Here is a 14,203-nt window from a genome sequence, read left to right as displayed (position 1 = left end):
CGGTTTCAGAACCTATGCTCGGTGGGGTCTGAGGTGAAGCAGGAGAGCATGGCAGAGGCTACCTTACACTGCCTGGGAGGCAGAGAAACATGAAGAGGCCAGGCGTCCAGTAGCTTTCAAGGGTATACCTTACCTTCCTCCCACTCTCCATGACACTCTTGAGCCAGGCCCTTGAAACATGAGCCTCTAGTGAGTTTCACTTCATATCCAAACCATGACAGCTACTTACATTTGATAGTTACAAATAAAACATCAAACATCATAGGGCCTGTGAATCTCGTATAATCTAGGCTAGAGACTGGACATTGATTCAATAGAATAGGGTTTCTTCCTCCCTCCTCTAAAAACAGGGATGACTGGGGCAGATAAGATTTAGTCCATCCAATGAATCCATTCGTGCAACAGGTTCGACCCCGGTGTCAACAAGCTCTCGCTGTCCTATGAAACCCTTAAACCTTGAACACAGAACAGAACTAGACTGGCTCCAACAGATGACTGTAAAATCAAAATGAATGCTTAACTCAGTACCTGCACTGTGTCAGTTAGGAAAACGTAGCTCAGCTCAATGAGTTATTGATCGGTGTCAAAGATTATGTTGAAAGACCAAATCGAGTGATTTAATCTTAGCAAAGCTCACTCATCTAAAACATACAGCAATGCCTTCTAATTTTATTAGGGCAAACATAATCTCTTTGATGTGGGCTGTGGGTACGCTGTAATACGTTCGGTGTGTTACAGAGTGTAGTCACCAAAATATCGGGGTCTGTAGGCATTTGCAGGCCTAAAACAATCAGGGGAGATGGTGGGATCTATAGGTGGGATCCATGTCCATTAGAAGTTGGGTTTTGTTTTTTAACGTGTCTGTGGAAAGACCTCCTCGAAAGTCTATGTTCTTTAAGTATCCATTTCCTCTGACAGGCATTCTTCTCTGACCTGAGACAGGCTAAAAGAGCAGCAGCCCCTACTTGTGGTTCTTCCACCAAAGCCAAGGTTCTGTAAATACAGCACCTTGGGCCCTTTCTAGGGTCATGGACTTCACTTGACTCTGAGCTAATAGTAACAAGCCAGGGCCCTGGAGCTACCTCTGTTTCAAGCATGAGGAACTCAGTGACTTGAGCAAAGGGAAAACACTATTGTGTCCCATCACCCTTTAAAGCAGAGGAATGAACCCCACTCGTCATATCTCTGCCTTTCCAGGTTTGGCCATTCCCATTCTCTAGAGGATGTCCAGGCTGCCCCTTCCTTATCCTCTGACTTATGGGAACTGACCCATGCACTGAAAAACATAAGCCTCACACTCCCTGTGAGAAGTGCCCTTCCACTTTGTGAGAGGACCATGTAGGAACTCAGAGGAAGGTCCGGACACTCATCCAGGGAAGAGGAAGGTTCTGTGGACTCCCTCTGTCCCTTGCTGCCCTGTCACTCTTAAGTATAGATCATCAATGTAGCTCAACTCCTCTGACCCAAGGTAAGGGGCTGCCGTGGAGAAGGAGGCTTTCTCAGGGCAAAGAACAGGGTAGAAGTGTTGGACTGGAACTTTGTCACAGTGAGCTGTGCCCGAGTCCCACCACCTAGACGCTTCACAGCAACCGTAAATAAATCACATGACCTCTGGAGACCACGTTTCTCAACTACAGAGAACAATATGCATTCGCAGAAAGATGGCAACATTACGGCACCTGGGAAAGGCTTCGGAAACAACAGATAGAAACTTAGCACAGATTAATAGTGTACCAAGAGTTTAAGTGCATGGATCACTGGCAACGGTTAAAGCACAGAGCAGGGTCAGGGTACAGGGTGGTCAGTGTTGATGCCCATAGCTGGTTTGGAGGACAGGGCCTAAAGCTAACATGGATAGAACCAAGAAGAGACCAGAGAAGTGTCCCATGTGTTAACATGACAAGCGCTGGGCTCACAGACTTGACTACAAAGTCCTAGCTCAGTGCCCTCAGAATCATGTGGCCTACTCTGAGCCTTAGCTTCCTGTTCATGAAGTGAAGCTAATGAAAGACAGGCCATAGGACTGCCATGGGGTTAGAGGTCATGCTTGTCAATGCCTTGGCATGAAGCCTGGCATACCACAGTACACAAAGGAATCATATTATTGATTTATATCCAAACTACGCTCATACAATGGAAATCTGTGAGTACTGAATCCCAGGCAGAAATATGAACAAATAAGGATCCAAACATTCACAGGCAACATGTATGATGCAGTTCTTGGGCTCTCTGTCTCCTCCTTCTCCATCTTCCTCTCCTTGTTCTTCTCTCTGGCAATCTATCTTTCCGTTCTTTCTGTCCTATCTCTCCATCTCTCCATCTCTCCATCTCTCCATCTATCTATCTATCTATCTATCTATCTATCTATCTATCTATCTATCTATCTATCTATCAATGTCATCTAGATCCCCGTAGGAGGTTTCTTCTCTCAGACTCTGTCCCAACCCCAGCACCTCTCGTTTTTAGACTCTCATTTCTAGAATCCTGGAGGGATCTCTTTCTCTTCTTCTCTTCATCTCTTTACAATAAAAGTTTAGGAGTTGTTGGTATAGCCCAGTAGCAGAATACCTGTCTAACATATACAAGGACTTTGGTTCACCCTCAGGCGCCACAAAAATAAAAAGATATATGATAGATAGATAGATAGATAGATAGATAGATGATAGATAGATAGATAGATAGATAGATAGATAGATAGATAGATAGATAGATAAAAAACGATGCAAATTCTTTTAGGCAGAGGGCACAATGACCACTACAGGGCACCCTCTCCAACAGAGTCATCTCTCTATGGCTGGTTGCCACTCCTGGATCCCTTGCCTATTAACTGGCCCTCCCCTTGTCCTCCACCCTCATCTACCTGCCCTGGCCAGGACATAGGGACCTTTCCCTCTAGTCTATGAGGCAGCTGAGACTGTGACTAAAGGGCTCAGAGGAAAGCAAGCAAGGTTCCATGCTCGGCACACCCTAGAAGAAGAAAGCTCTATTGTGGCCATCAAGTTCTAACCAGTCCTTAACTGGGCAGCCATCTTGTCAGAAGGTAAGGCCTTGAGAGGAGCTCACCAGAAACCACAGACACACTAGGGAACAGCTGTTGACATGAATTTGTTCACTGCTCCCTGAGAGTAGGGTCAAGGCAAGTGCTTGAAATGGAAGCCAGACTATGTTCAGGAAACAACTGGTAGCCTGTCACCTCCATCAGGCCACAGGCATTTGTGGACACTCCTCTCATTAAGGCCAGAGTTTCCAGTGCTGCCAGGAGTCAGGCCAGTTCTCAAGGAGTGAGCGGGAAACCATCCAGACCAAGATCATAGACACAAGGGAAACAAAGTACTGCCGGGGTCAGAATTGGGCTGTGATAGTGTCCTGGTTAGCTGCAACCCCCACCCCAAATGGCCTCAGTCCCTGAAACAGATTTCCTTGCATTCCAGAGGCTCAAGGTCTGAGATCGAGACCAGTCAGCACTGGCTACTTCTGAGGCTGAGGCTGTCTCTCCTCGGCTTTTCAAGGTGTGAGTCTCTGCATCCTACCATGGTCTCAGTCTCTGCTTCTCAAAGAGACATTCATCACATTGCATTAGAGCCAACCCTAAGAACCTCATTGTGACTTAATTACCTTTTAAAACCCTATACCGCCACATTCTGAGTATCTGGGTCCAATGTGCGAATCTGGGGAGACAGAGCTCACCCACGCAGCCACGCGAGGTCATGCACAGGTGAGCTTCAGGGACTCAGCCAGGTTCTGCTACATGAGCAGAAGGGGGAACGGAGGGAGAAGTAGAGGAGATGCGACAGGCCAGCGTGACAGCTCCACCATGCTGTGGGATCCCTTGTCCTGGCTCTATCCTGTCTGCTCCACATTCACACAAGGAGTGATCTGAGCTAAGACCAATAAGGTGTCAGTGACAAAACCAGAGGGCTCAAATGACAGGAAACTTGGAAGGTGGCTGAGATGGTGACACTTGAATTTAGTGCTTGGCACGACATGACGGATGACCTACAGTTTCGTTGGGTTGTAAGCACGGCCTGGCCCAGGAGGAATGAGTCACCCGTCCTGAAAGCCCAAGCCTTCTGCTGGAGTCAGGTCCCTAAGGAAGTCTGCTCAGGACCCCTCTCTTGAAAACTCTCACTCCAGCTAAGAAGCAGATAGTCAGAGGAAGGGGACATTCAGTTCCCTGTGTCACTTAGAGCCTAACAGTAGTGAATCCTCTGGGGGATAAAGGACGACGAGGAATGAAAACACGGTGCTTCTGACAGCAACAACTTAAAGACAAGGTTCTTCCCATGCCCCGGCATGTCACTCTATCCTCCTGTCTTCCATGAGAGCAGGATTTAGCTTTGCTTCCACTGGGCTTTCGGAGTCCACAACGGTGCCTGGCACTCGGGAGACAAGCAGGAAACACTCGCAGCATAAATAAACCAACACATGGAAAGGTACTCAAGGCAAGCATTGACTCCTCCGTATTCTGGCTGTAACACAGGAAACTAAAGTTTCAGGGCTGTGTGATCTGCTCTTAACTCTGGCTACAAACAGCCAAGGAGTCTATACCCTTGTGTCTGAACCCAAGACAAACATATGCTTACTAGGGGGCAGCCATTCACAGTGATCAGAAATGGCTGGAAATCTCTGTGCCCTTGTCAGTAGGCCATCAAGAGCTTGGTTTAAAAAAAAGTGTGGGGAGTGTCTTTACCCATGGTGAGTATTTGGGGAGACATACTAAGAATAAGACCTAAGTCAAAAACTTCCAGGTCTCCCAGCTCAAGAACTTCTGAAGAACCAGCTCCCTCAACTACAAACATGGAGCCAATATACCTGCCTGCTATACACAGACACACACAGAGACACACAGACACACACACACACAGACACACACACACACTCACAGACACTCACAGACACACACGTACATCCACGTGCACACACACACAGACACACACACGTGCACGTATGCACGCACATGCACACACACAGACACACACACACAGACACATACACGTGCACACACACACGCACACACACACAGTACACACACACATGCATGCACGCACACGTACATCCACACGCACACACACACCACGCACATGCACACACATGCACACACAGACACACACACACAGTACACACACACACATGCACGCACATGCACACACACACAGACACACACTCACACACGCACACACATGCATGCACACACACGTAATCCACATGCACGCACACCACACACATGCACACACAGACACACACACACACACGCACGCATGCACACGCACACATACATCCACTCGTACACGCACACACACCTGAAAATCCTTCAGAGCAGCTACATCCGCTCTGGCATTTGAGTGCCAGGAAATCAGAAGCAGCTGGCAGTGGGGGACAGAGTGGGGAGGACATTCCTTTCAGATAAGGAATGAGCCAATTAGGAAAATTAGAAAAGCTTTCAAAGCAGGCGCAGGCTGGATCTGCCTTTCTGCCTCTTTTTTCACGAGGACAGTAGCCATCAACAGTTTAAACCTTCACCAGAAGCAGGTCGGGACAGTCTCCATGTCAACTTTTCACACAGGCTACCGCTAAGTATTCTAAGAACCTCTGGGGACAAGTGATGACAGACCTCCATTTCTCCAGCTGCTTTCGGGAGTCCCAACCTGGGGATGCCAAGGAGGAGGGGACACATCACTTTGTTTCCTAGACCCACAAGAACACATGGAAATTTGGAGGACAGGGGAGCTTTGTGCATAGGTAGCCCCCCTATTTTCAATGGTTTGAGTCAGGATTCATAATGTAATTTTTAAAGATTTATTTTATTTTAAATTATGTGCACATGTGGGAAGGGAATATGTGCATGCAAGTGAAGGTGCATGGAAACTAGACGTCTGATCCCCTGGGGCTAGAGACGGAGAGGATTGTGGGGTGCTCAACACCTCTGTCCTCTGCAAAGTTAGCATCCTTAACCCCCAGCTATCTCTCTGGTCCTGAATTCTTTAACTTGATGATACAGAGACAATCCATATTTATAAGAAAACACCCCTTCAAACTTTTTTTTCTTGATCTTTTCTGGGTTAGTGAAATCTAGCCCAATCCATCTTCAAGATACTAAGTAATACCTACATTTGACCACTTGTTGCCAGCCCCAAGACCAGAAAGAGAAACAACCAACAGTGTGTGGACGAAGTGGTGGGTAGCAGTTTGGTCAGCTAGGTGTATCTGATATGCTTCAACGGAGATAGTCAATGTTGAATGTCAATGACTTCAGAGTCAAAAGCCCACGTGTTGAAGAACACCTAGATAATTTCAACATGTCTCCCAACCCTCTACACAGCAGAACCACATGCACAGCTTATCTAGTTCTCTGCAGTCCCTCACCATAACCTACCAGCACACGGGACTTTGTAGTTCAGAAGCTTGGAAGCAGGTCCTGGTGACCGGACATCATCCTGAGACCAAGTCTTTAGGAACTTCTGATAGGGAGACTCATGGACCTCAGGGGAAGAATCTTTTCATCCCTCCAAAGTCAGGAAGAGAAGGGACCTTTTTTTGTTTCTTTCAGTCAACTCATTCAACCTGATCCTCATAGGCATGCAAAAGAATATTTTCCCATTTAACGTTTAACCAGTGAGGAGTGAAAGCTAATCTGAGGGCCTGTGAGCTTACCAGGGTATGGCAGTTTGAAGGGGCAGACAGGATGAACCAGGAGCACCTGATTCCCAAGTCTATCCTTGAAAGGAGGTACTATAAAGTACCACCCTGCTAGGGTCTGTGGTTTCTGGTAAGTGGGCTCCTAAGCTGGCACAGGGATTTATATGCCTTAGTCACAGGGGTCTCTGTATTGTGTCATCAATGTCTCCTCATGTTATTGTAGACTTGGGTACAGAAGTCAGCCCCTGGCACATTGTGTTCCACAGTGGTGTCTGGACAAAGGCTCCCTGGGCAAACATGAGACACAAGATGGAGAAGTAAAGGCTGAGCTGGCGGCCTCCCCTATGGATGCTTCAGTGGATGAGCCACTTCCCCAGGATGAACTCCGGTTCTGTGACCTTGGTAATATTAGACACCAGTGACATCACCATGCCTCACCAATATGCCAAAACTGTAAAAATCTCAGGAATTATGAGCCACATTCAAGTTGAGGTGACACAGGAGGGGGAATTCCCAGGAAGAAGAAGGACTGTGAAAAGACACTGGGAAGGACCCAGTGGAAGATCCAGGCAGAGAGCCCAGAGCAGGACCTAACAGCATGGGAGGGGTGAAGCCTGGCTCTGCTCAGCACTACCTCACTAGCTCACATGACCTCAAGTGGGGAGCTTCTCATTGGGGGTATTATTAAGTAATACTATGTGGCTTCGAGGCAGGAACCACCATGTCTTTTTTATTTTTTCAGACAGAAACTACTACATCATCTGGCCAGTTTCTTCCTGCTATTAAATCTTCCTTTCTGATATTGCAAGCAGCACCTAGTCTTTGCTTGGATGCTTTCGGGGTGGAAAACGTGTGTTCTCTCTTTGAGATCCATTCCTGAACAGCCCATCACTGAACTAACACATAACCTATATAGGTCAATTCTCCATCAACAGTAACTCAGACTCAGCTTACTCCCTCCCCACAGGATCCTCTGGAAATGCATCTTCTTGCCTGGGTCCTCAGCTGTTCAACATGGGCCCTGGGCATCATATCCCTTACAATGGGTTTCTCATGTACAGCATGGTAACAACAATCATGCCCCCACGGGGGGTGGGGGGGGACTGTGGTGGAGATGAAAACAAGCTGCAGTTAGATGGTACCATGTGTGTCAGTCACTTAGCCCATAACAACTTCCAGACCTTGGCTATTATTACTCTTACTTTCCTGTCTCTGGTTTAGTCACCATTCATCTGAGGCCGCAGCTTCGGACTGCACCATATTCTAGCCATGCTGATTGTAAGAGTAAAATAAAATATTCCTTTTTTTGCTTTCCTATGTTCTCCTCTTCAAACTGATTGTCCCCATTATAAATCTGAGCAGCAGGGCTTGGAAGCCTAAATGTAGGACTCAAGTGTTCTCCTTAGCACCCGTGTCTGCTGTGTTCATACTGGCGATGACCTGTGGTGAACCAAGGTCTTAGTGACTTGGAGAACAAGCCCTGGGTCCGAAGACTTGAGGCTCCCTCCCTCTTTGACATGATGTTTTCAGCTCTACATTTCATAGATAACGAAACTGATTCAAAGACACTGTCTGGCTTCCAAAAGCTGGTACTCTGACATAAGTAACCGTCATCAAACTCGCTCTGCACCCAACACTGGCCACACACAGTAGGTCTTCAGTAGATATCTTTATTAAGCAGGTCCACAATCTCACTTGACAACCTCATGAGGCACACTGGCTGCTTGGGGGAAGTGCTGTGTTGGAACTCAGTCTGTGGCTCTACAGCTGGTCCCTTCAATGCTGCCTCCTTATCAATCGGACATTCTAGAAAGCAGCACTCTGGATAGTATGAAATCAGCCTAAGAAGTTCTATACAGGAGTCAGACACCCTGACTTACATGTAAATCCCATCGGTAAGAAGAAGCCTAGTAAGACCTAAATATCTGCACAGAGAAGATGTTGAGCATCTCCTCCCAGTGACTCACTCCCTGGTTCCAACCTCCACTGACTCATCCTGCAGGGACATCTCATTCTCTGACAGGCAGAAGGGCTCCATCAACTTGCTATGGCCAGACTCTGCTGAGTTCTTGGTTGATGGTGGCTCTGATGGGGAACAAGAAATGGAACCTCCACCCTGGGGTCTTCCTTACCCAGCCCAGGTGCCCTGACTTCTTCAGACATCAGAAAAGAAGAAGGACTTGGGACCATGTGTACTGTGTGCGTGTATGTGTCTACCCAAAAGGAAGGCTCCCTCCCTCCCTCACCTACCATACCTTCAACCTCATGATGGATAGTAAGGGCACCACAAGAAACTGAAAGGCCTCTTTTCCAGCCATACCTGTTAAGAGGGCAGTCAGTGGATCTGTCTGACCCAGGTGACAGCAGAGGACAAAGCTTGGGGTGCTAAAGAACAAATTAAGAAGTTGCTGTCTTTCTTCTGTTGGACAAAGACAAACTAGAAGGTTCAGTCCAAGCAGGACAGAGCAGGGGACATGGGAAAGGCCAGCTCTTGGGCAGTGTAGCAGCAGTAGACATGACCATTTGGAGATTAAACAAGATAAAGGCAGGAAGCTGAGAGCTCTCTCAGAGTGAAGGCTAGAGTCAATTGCTGTGGAATAAACACTTTTCCTAGTGGCCCGCCCACTCATGCTCATTGTAGTCATTCCTCAGAGACTCTGACTGCCTCCGACTCTGTTTTCCTCTTTCTCACTCCAATCACATCAGTCCCTTCCTCTGGACATCTTGGCCACTGAAGCTCTTCCAATTTGTGGGTTTAGGTGTATAACCAATATTACAGAGGACAATCCAATAATTCCAGTGTCTCTAATTCAGCAACTCCTAACCCAGTGCTTCATAAGGCAGTAGGCTAGATAACCTCAAAGATGATTAAACCTTGGTCTGCATGTCGTGGGACATTGTGGTGCAAGACTGTAGCCCCAGCGACGTGGGAGCTAAGCTAATGGGTGTGAGGCCAGCCTGAGCACTAGAAGCAGAAGTAAGGGTCAAGGTCAGGTCAGAGTCAGGCCAGGGTTAGTTAGAGTCATCATTTCATACCACTGTAAAGTCATAGCCCTCATCCCATGTTGAGGGCTGTTTATGTTAGGCTGTTCTCCCTACAGAGAAGATCCCCAAGACTCTGGTCTCTCATCTTCTCAGGTCCCATAGGGCTCACTGCTAGCGGACTCCTGCTAAGACCCTGATCCTGAGTTCCTCCCAGGCATCCATCTTGCTGAGACCTGTTCCATGAAGAAATCTATACAATATACTCAGGGATCATAAAAGAAGCATTTTCCAGGGACTTTTATTCACCAACCCCAGAGGGGACTAGAGGCCAGATCTACCTTACAAACTCTTGTTCTAGAAGACACGTGCTTACATTCCAAGTCACCTTTTAGAACAGCAGTTCTCAACCTGCGTGTGGGTTCAGACCCCATGTGGGGTTGATTATCAGATACCCTGCATATCTCATATTTACATGATAACAGTAGCAAAATTACAGCTATGAAGTAGCAACGAAATATTGTATGGTTGGGGGCGGTCACTACAACCTGAGGAATAGTATTAAAGGATTGGAGTGTTAGGAAGGTGAGAACCACTGCTCTATAGAAATCCGCACATCCCCAGGAGGTCTGAAGAGCATGGCCCTATACAGCAGTGACTTTGAGCTAAGTTTCCACCATATGTAGAGTTTACACTTTCTATAGGTCTGTTTAGGAAAAACAGTTGCCAGCCTATGTCCAAAGAGACTCTAATCACCTTCTCTTCTCAGCTCTTCCAACAGCTTCCTGCCATTTTTTTCTAAGCTGATTATAGTGACGACCACAAAATCTGTGGTCCAACTGAAATTCTTGCCAGTTCTCGTAGCAAGCAACTTTTCTGTAATGAGAGACTGGGAATCCAGGCCTGAGATCGTATTTACAAACCAGAGAATCTCTTTTTCTGGTTATATCTTTCCTTTGCGTCCTCAGAACCTGCAGAACAAGGAGACACTCAAGGCATCCCTTGACCACCACACCTCTCTCGTGTGCCTCAGTTTCACCAAGGGCTCAGGGGAAGTATCTAGAAGAATGCCAGGAAGGACCAGAAATAATGACGTGGAAAGACAAGAAGGAAAGCTTACAATATTTCTTTGAGGCAAACTTCTATTGAGTTAGATTTGGTTTAATTTTTTACTTTTTAAAATCCCTCTTTTGGTAAGAATGTGTGTGTCTCTGGTTGCATTGGTTCCATACAAACCCAGAAAGGAGACAATAACAAGGGAAAACAATCCATTGACAGGCTATCAAGGCTTGTAGCAGGCCCTCCTGGCTGCTAAACTCCAGAGACTTCTAAGAAGACTGTAACGGGGCAGGAGTTCCAAGCAAAGATAAATCCTCACCAATGAAAAGGCTCTCTGGATGCTGAGATGGCGACTAAGATGAAAAGGTGTTCTGTGAGCTCAGTGGGATGGCCCAGATGTGAAGGAGAAAGCACGCAGCTTGTTTGTACCATACGGCTTCGGGGACATTACGGGTAAGGTACTCTCCCCTGGCTCAGTCGTGACCTGGTATGGATAAATGATTCATCCCATAACAAACACCATTTAACTCTGAGACCACCAGGAGCTCACCCTGGACTGAACGAGTTAGGAATTGCAGAAACATGGAGTAGGGACAAGTGGCAGCATCTCTACAGTGCATCACCCTCCCGAGGGAGGGGGATTCCATCCTGGCACTGTGTGTCATGGTTCGCTCGGCAGTGCCAAGAACACTATGCCTAAGATCTTTAAGGTTGGAGTCCAGAGGGAAACACTCCTCTGCTTCTGGGTACCTCACAAGCAAGTAAGTCACCTCCAGCCCCCTTGCCAGGCTCTCCAAGACAAGGAGGGAAACAACTGTAGGAAGCTTCCAGCTTTCAGCTCTAACTCGTTTCTCCCTTCACCCGCCTATCCCCCCTTCCCCAAGCAGCTGGAAGAATCCTTTAAAAACTGCTAAGTCTTGTACAAGTCTCGTGTAGGCAACCACGGCTGGTGTAAGTTCACCAGTGCAGCAATCCTGTGTCCAGAAGCAACTATTTCAGTCCTGTCCTCCGGATCTTACGGCCTTTCTGTCCCCTTTTCTACAACGGCCTCTGAGCTCCCACCTGAGAAGCTACTGACAACCGATGGCTTCTGGGAGAGGCAAAGTTAGTTCTTTGTGGGTGTGGCCAGTGGTGATGATAGGGTGACCACACCCCAGTGGGCGGCCACATACTCATTAGCGGCACCAAAAAGAGGGCTGGAGTTGGGAGTGGGTGGATCTGGGGAATAGAGGTGGGCCTGGGAGGAGTTAGGGAGATGGATGGGTAATAAACATTATCAAAATGCATTATATGAATGTATGAAATCCCAAGTGATGAACTAAGATGTTACACTAAAATAAGATTTTTAAAAAATATTAAATCATCATTCCACTTAAAATCCTCCAGTGGTTACCCGTTCATCTCCACCTCCCTAGCCACACCTTCGACTTTGCTCACCTCCTATCAGCCAGGTTAGCTCCTAACAGATCCCCTAAGAGATCCTCCACCCCAAGCATCCCCACTAAGGCGTGCTCCCACTCCAAACTCCACTCCAGCAGTTTGACTTCGGCTTGGAGAGGTTGCTCCTCGGGATTGCCCGACCCATTCGAAACTCCAAGCCCGCATTCCCCCCCACCCCCGACATCCCCTGCACAACTTGCTTTCTGTGCTTTTCTTCATAACCTCTGTCACCTCCCAGCTCAGCTATAAGCTCACTTGTCTGTCTCCCTTCTTCCCAAGCTTCAGGAAAGCAAGGCTCTGTGTCATGCTGCTGACTGCTGAGCCGCTGGGATTTAGAACAACGCCCAGCATACAGCCAGAACTCAGGAAATAAAATCCTTCTTCCTCTGCTAGGAGACCAGCTCTTTGCTCTTGAAACTGATAAACAATGGGGAGGCATTTGCCCTGCATTGTCTGTCAGAGGAAGGACGGGGCGAGTTCTTTATAACAAACTCAGTTATTAAATGTAAGAAGAGTAAGAGACTCGAAATGCACTAAGGAAATGGTGGGCCTGGGGGACAGTCCTCTGCAGATGGAGACAGGGAGGGAAGAGTACTAGGCACTCCCGTCTACATACAGCACACTGTAAACATACAGTCACATGCAATCCTGGAGTCCACCCTGGTGGAAGAGTGCTAGCTAGTAGGACACAGCCCTGACCATAGCACCCTAAACCATCACTCAGGACACAAGAGCCTGAACCTATCTTCTGGCAGCAGAAAACATGAACAACAAAGTAACAAACTGAAGGACAAAATGGAGAAGTAGCCGACCAAATCAAAATGTGGGCAATTCTAACCAACTGCTTGAACAAACGAATGAAATTCCCAGTAGGCGGTGGGGATGATTACAGGTCTGGAAGGATCTCAAGGCAAACAACCAGACATCGCATGCATATGTTCTTGGGGTCCTGTGCGAAATCAACTATCAAAACATGTTTGAGAACAGGAGTGTAGCTCAATCAAAGTATGTGTGGTATGTGTACATGCAAGAACATGGCCCGTGTGTATAAACTAGAGAGAGGGAACAAGAGAGAGGAAGGGGATGGGGTGCAGAAAAGAATGACAATAACAGGAAACAACAAACACTGCTCACCTGCACTACTCAATATCAATGGTCTTAATTCCCCAATAAAAAGACACGGACTAGAAGAACGGCTGTGAGAACAGGATACATCCTTCTGCTACATCCAAGAAACACACCTTAACTTCAAGGATAGACATCACCTCAGGGAAAAGATAAACAAGAAATATTCCAAGCAAATGACCCTAGGAAGCAAGCTGGTATAGCCGTTTTAGTATCTAAAGAATTAAACGTCAAACTAAAACTAATCAAAAGAGATGGGGAAGGACACTGTACACACATCAAAGGAAAAATCCGCCAAGGGCATGTTTCAATTCTTTTATTTTATTTTTTATTATTATGGACATTATGTGGATGTGCTTTGGCCTGCATCCATGTCTATGCAAGGGTGTCAGATCCACCAGAACTTAAGATATAGACACTTAGGACCTATCATATGGAGTCCTGGGAATTGAACCCTGGTACTCTGGAAGAGCAGCCATTTCTCTTAACCACGGAGCCATCTCTCCATCCCTCATGTTTCAATTCTTAACACCTATGCCACAACCACAAGGGCATCCAAGTTTGTGAAAGAAATACTCCTACAGCTTAAATCACATACTGACCCTCACACAGTGATCATAGGAGACATCATACCCCACTTTCACCAATGAATAGGCCATCCACTCTCATCAATGGATAGGCCATCCACTCTCATCAATGAATAGGCCATCCACTCTCATCAATGAATAGGCCATCCACTCTCATCAATGAATAGGCCATCCAGCCAAAATCTAAACAGAAACACTGGAGGTATCAAACTTTTATAGAGCCCTGCATCCAAACACAAAAGAATATACCTTCTTCCCAGTAGCTGACAGAACTCTTTACAAAACTGACCACACGGACACAAAGCATGTCTCAATATATACAAGGCGATTGAAAGAACTCCCTGAGTTCCATCAGACTGCCACAGAGCAAAGTG

General features: G+C 47.0%; 1 protein-coding gene across 3 annotated transcripts in view; it reads right to left on the bottom strand.

The window, feature by feature from the left end:
• Cacna1c (calcium voltage-gated channel subunit alpha1 C) overlaps positions 1–14,203 on the bottom strand; it is a 608,098-nt gene that overhangs the window by 402,015 nt on the left and 191,880 nt on the right. The gene's annotated exons all lie outside the window — the stretch shown is intronic.

Source organism: Rattus rattus, chromosome 6 (genome assembly GCF_011064425.1).
Source record: "Rattus rattus isolate New Zealand chromosome 6, Rrattus_CSIRO_v1, whole genome shotgun sequence".
NCBI lineage: Eukaryota > Metazoa > Chordata > Mammalia > Rodentia > Muridae > Rattus > Rattus rattus.
This window is presented reverse-complemented; position numbering and strand designations above follow the sequence as displayed.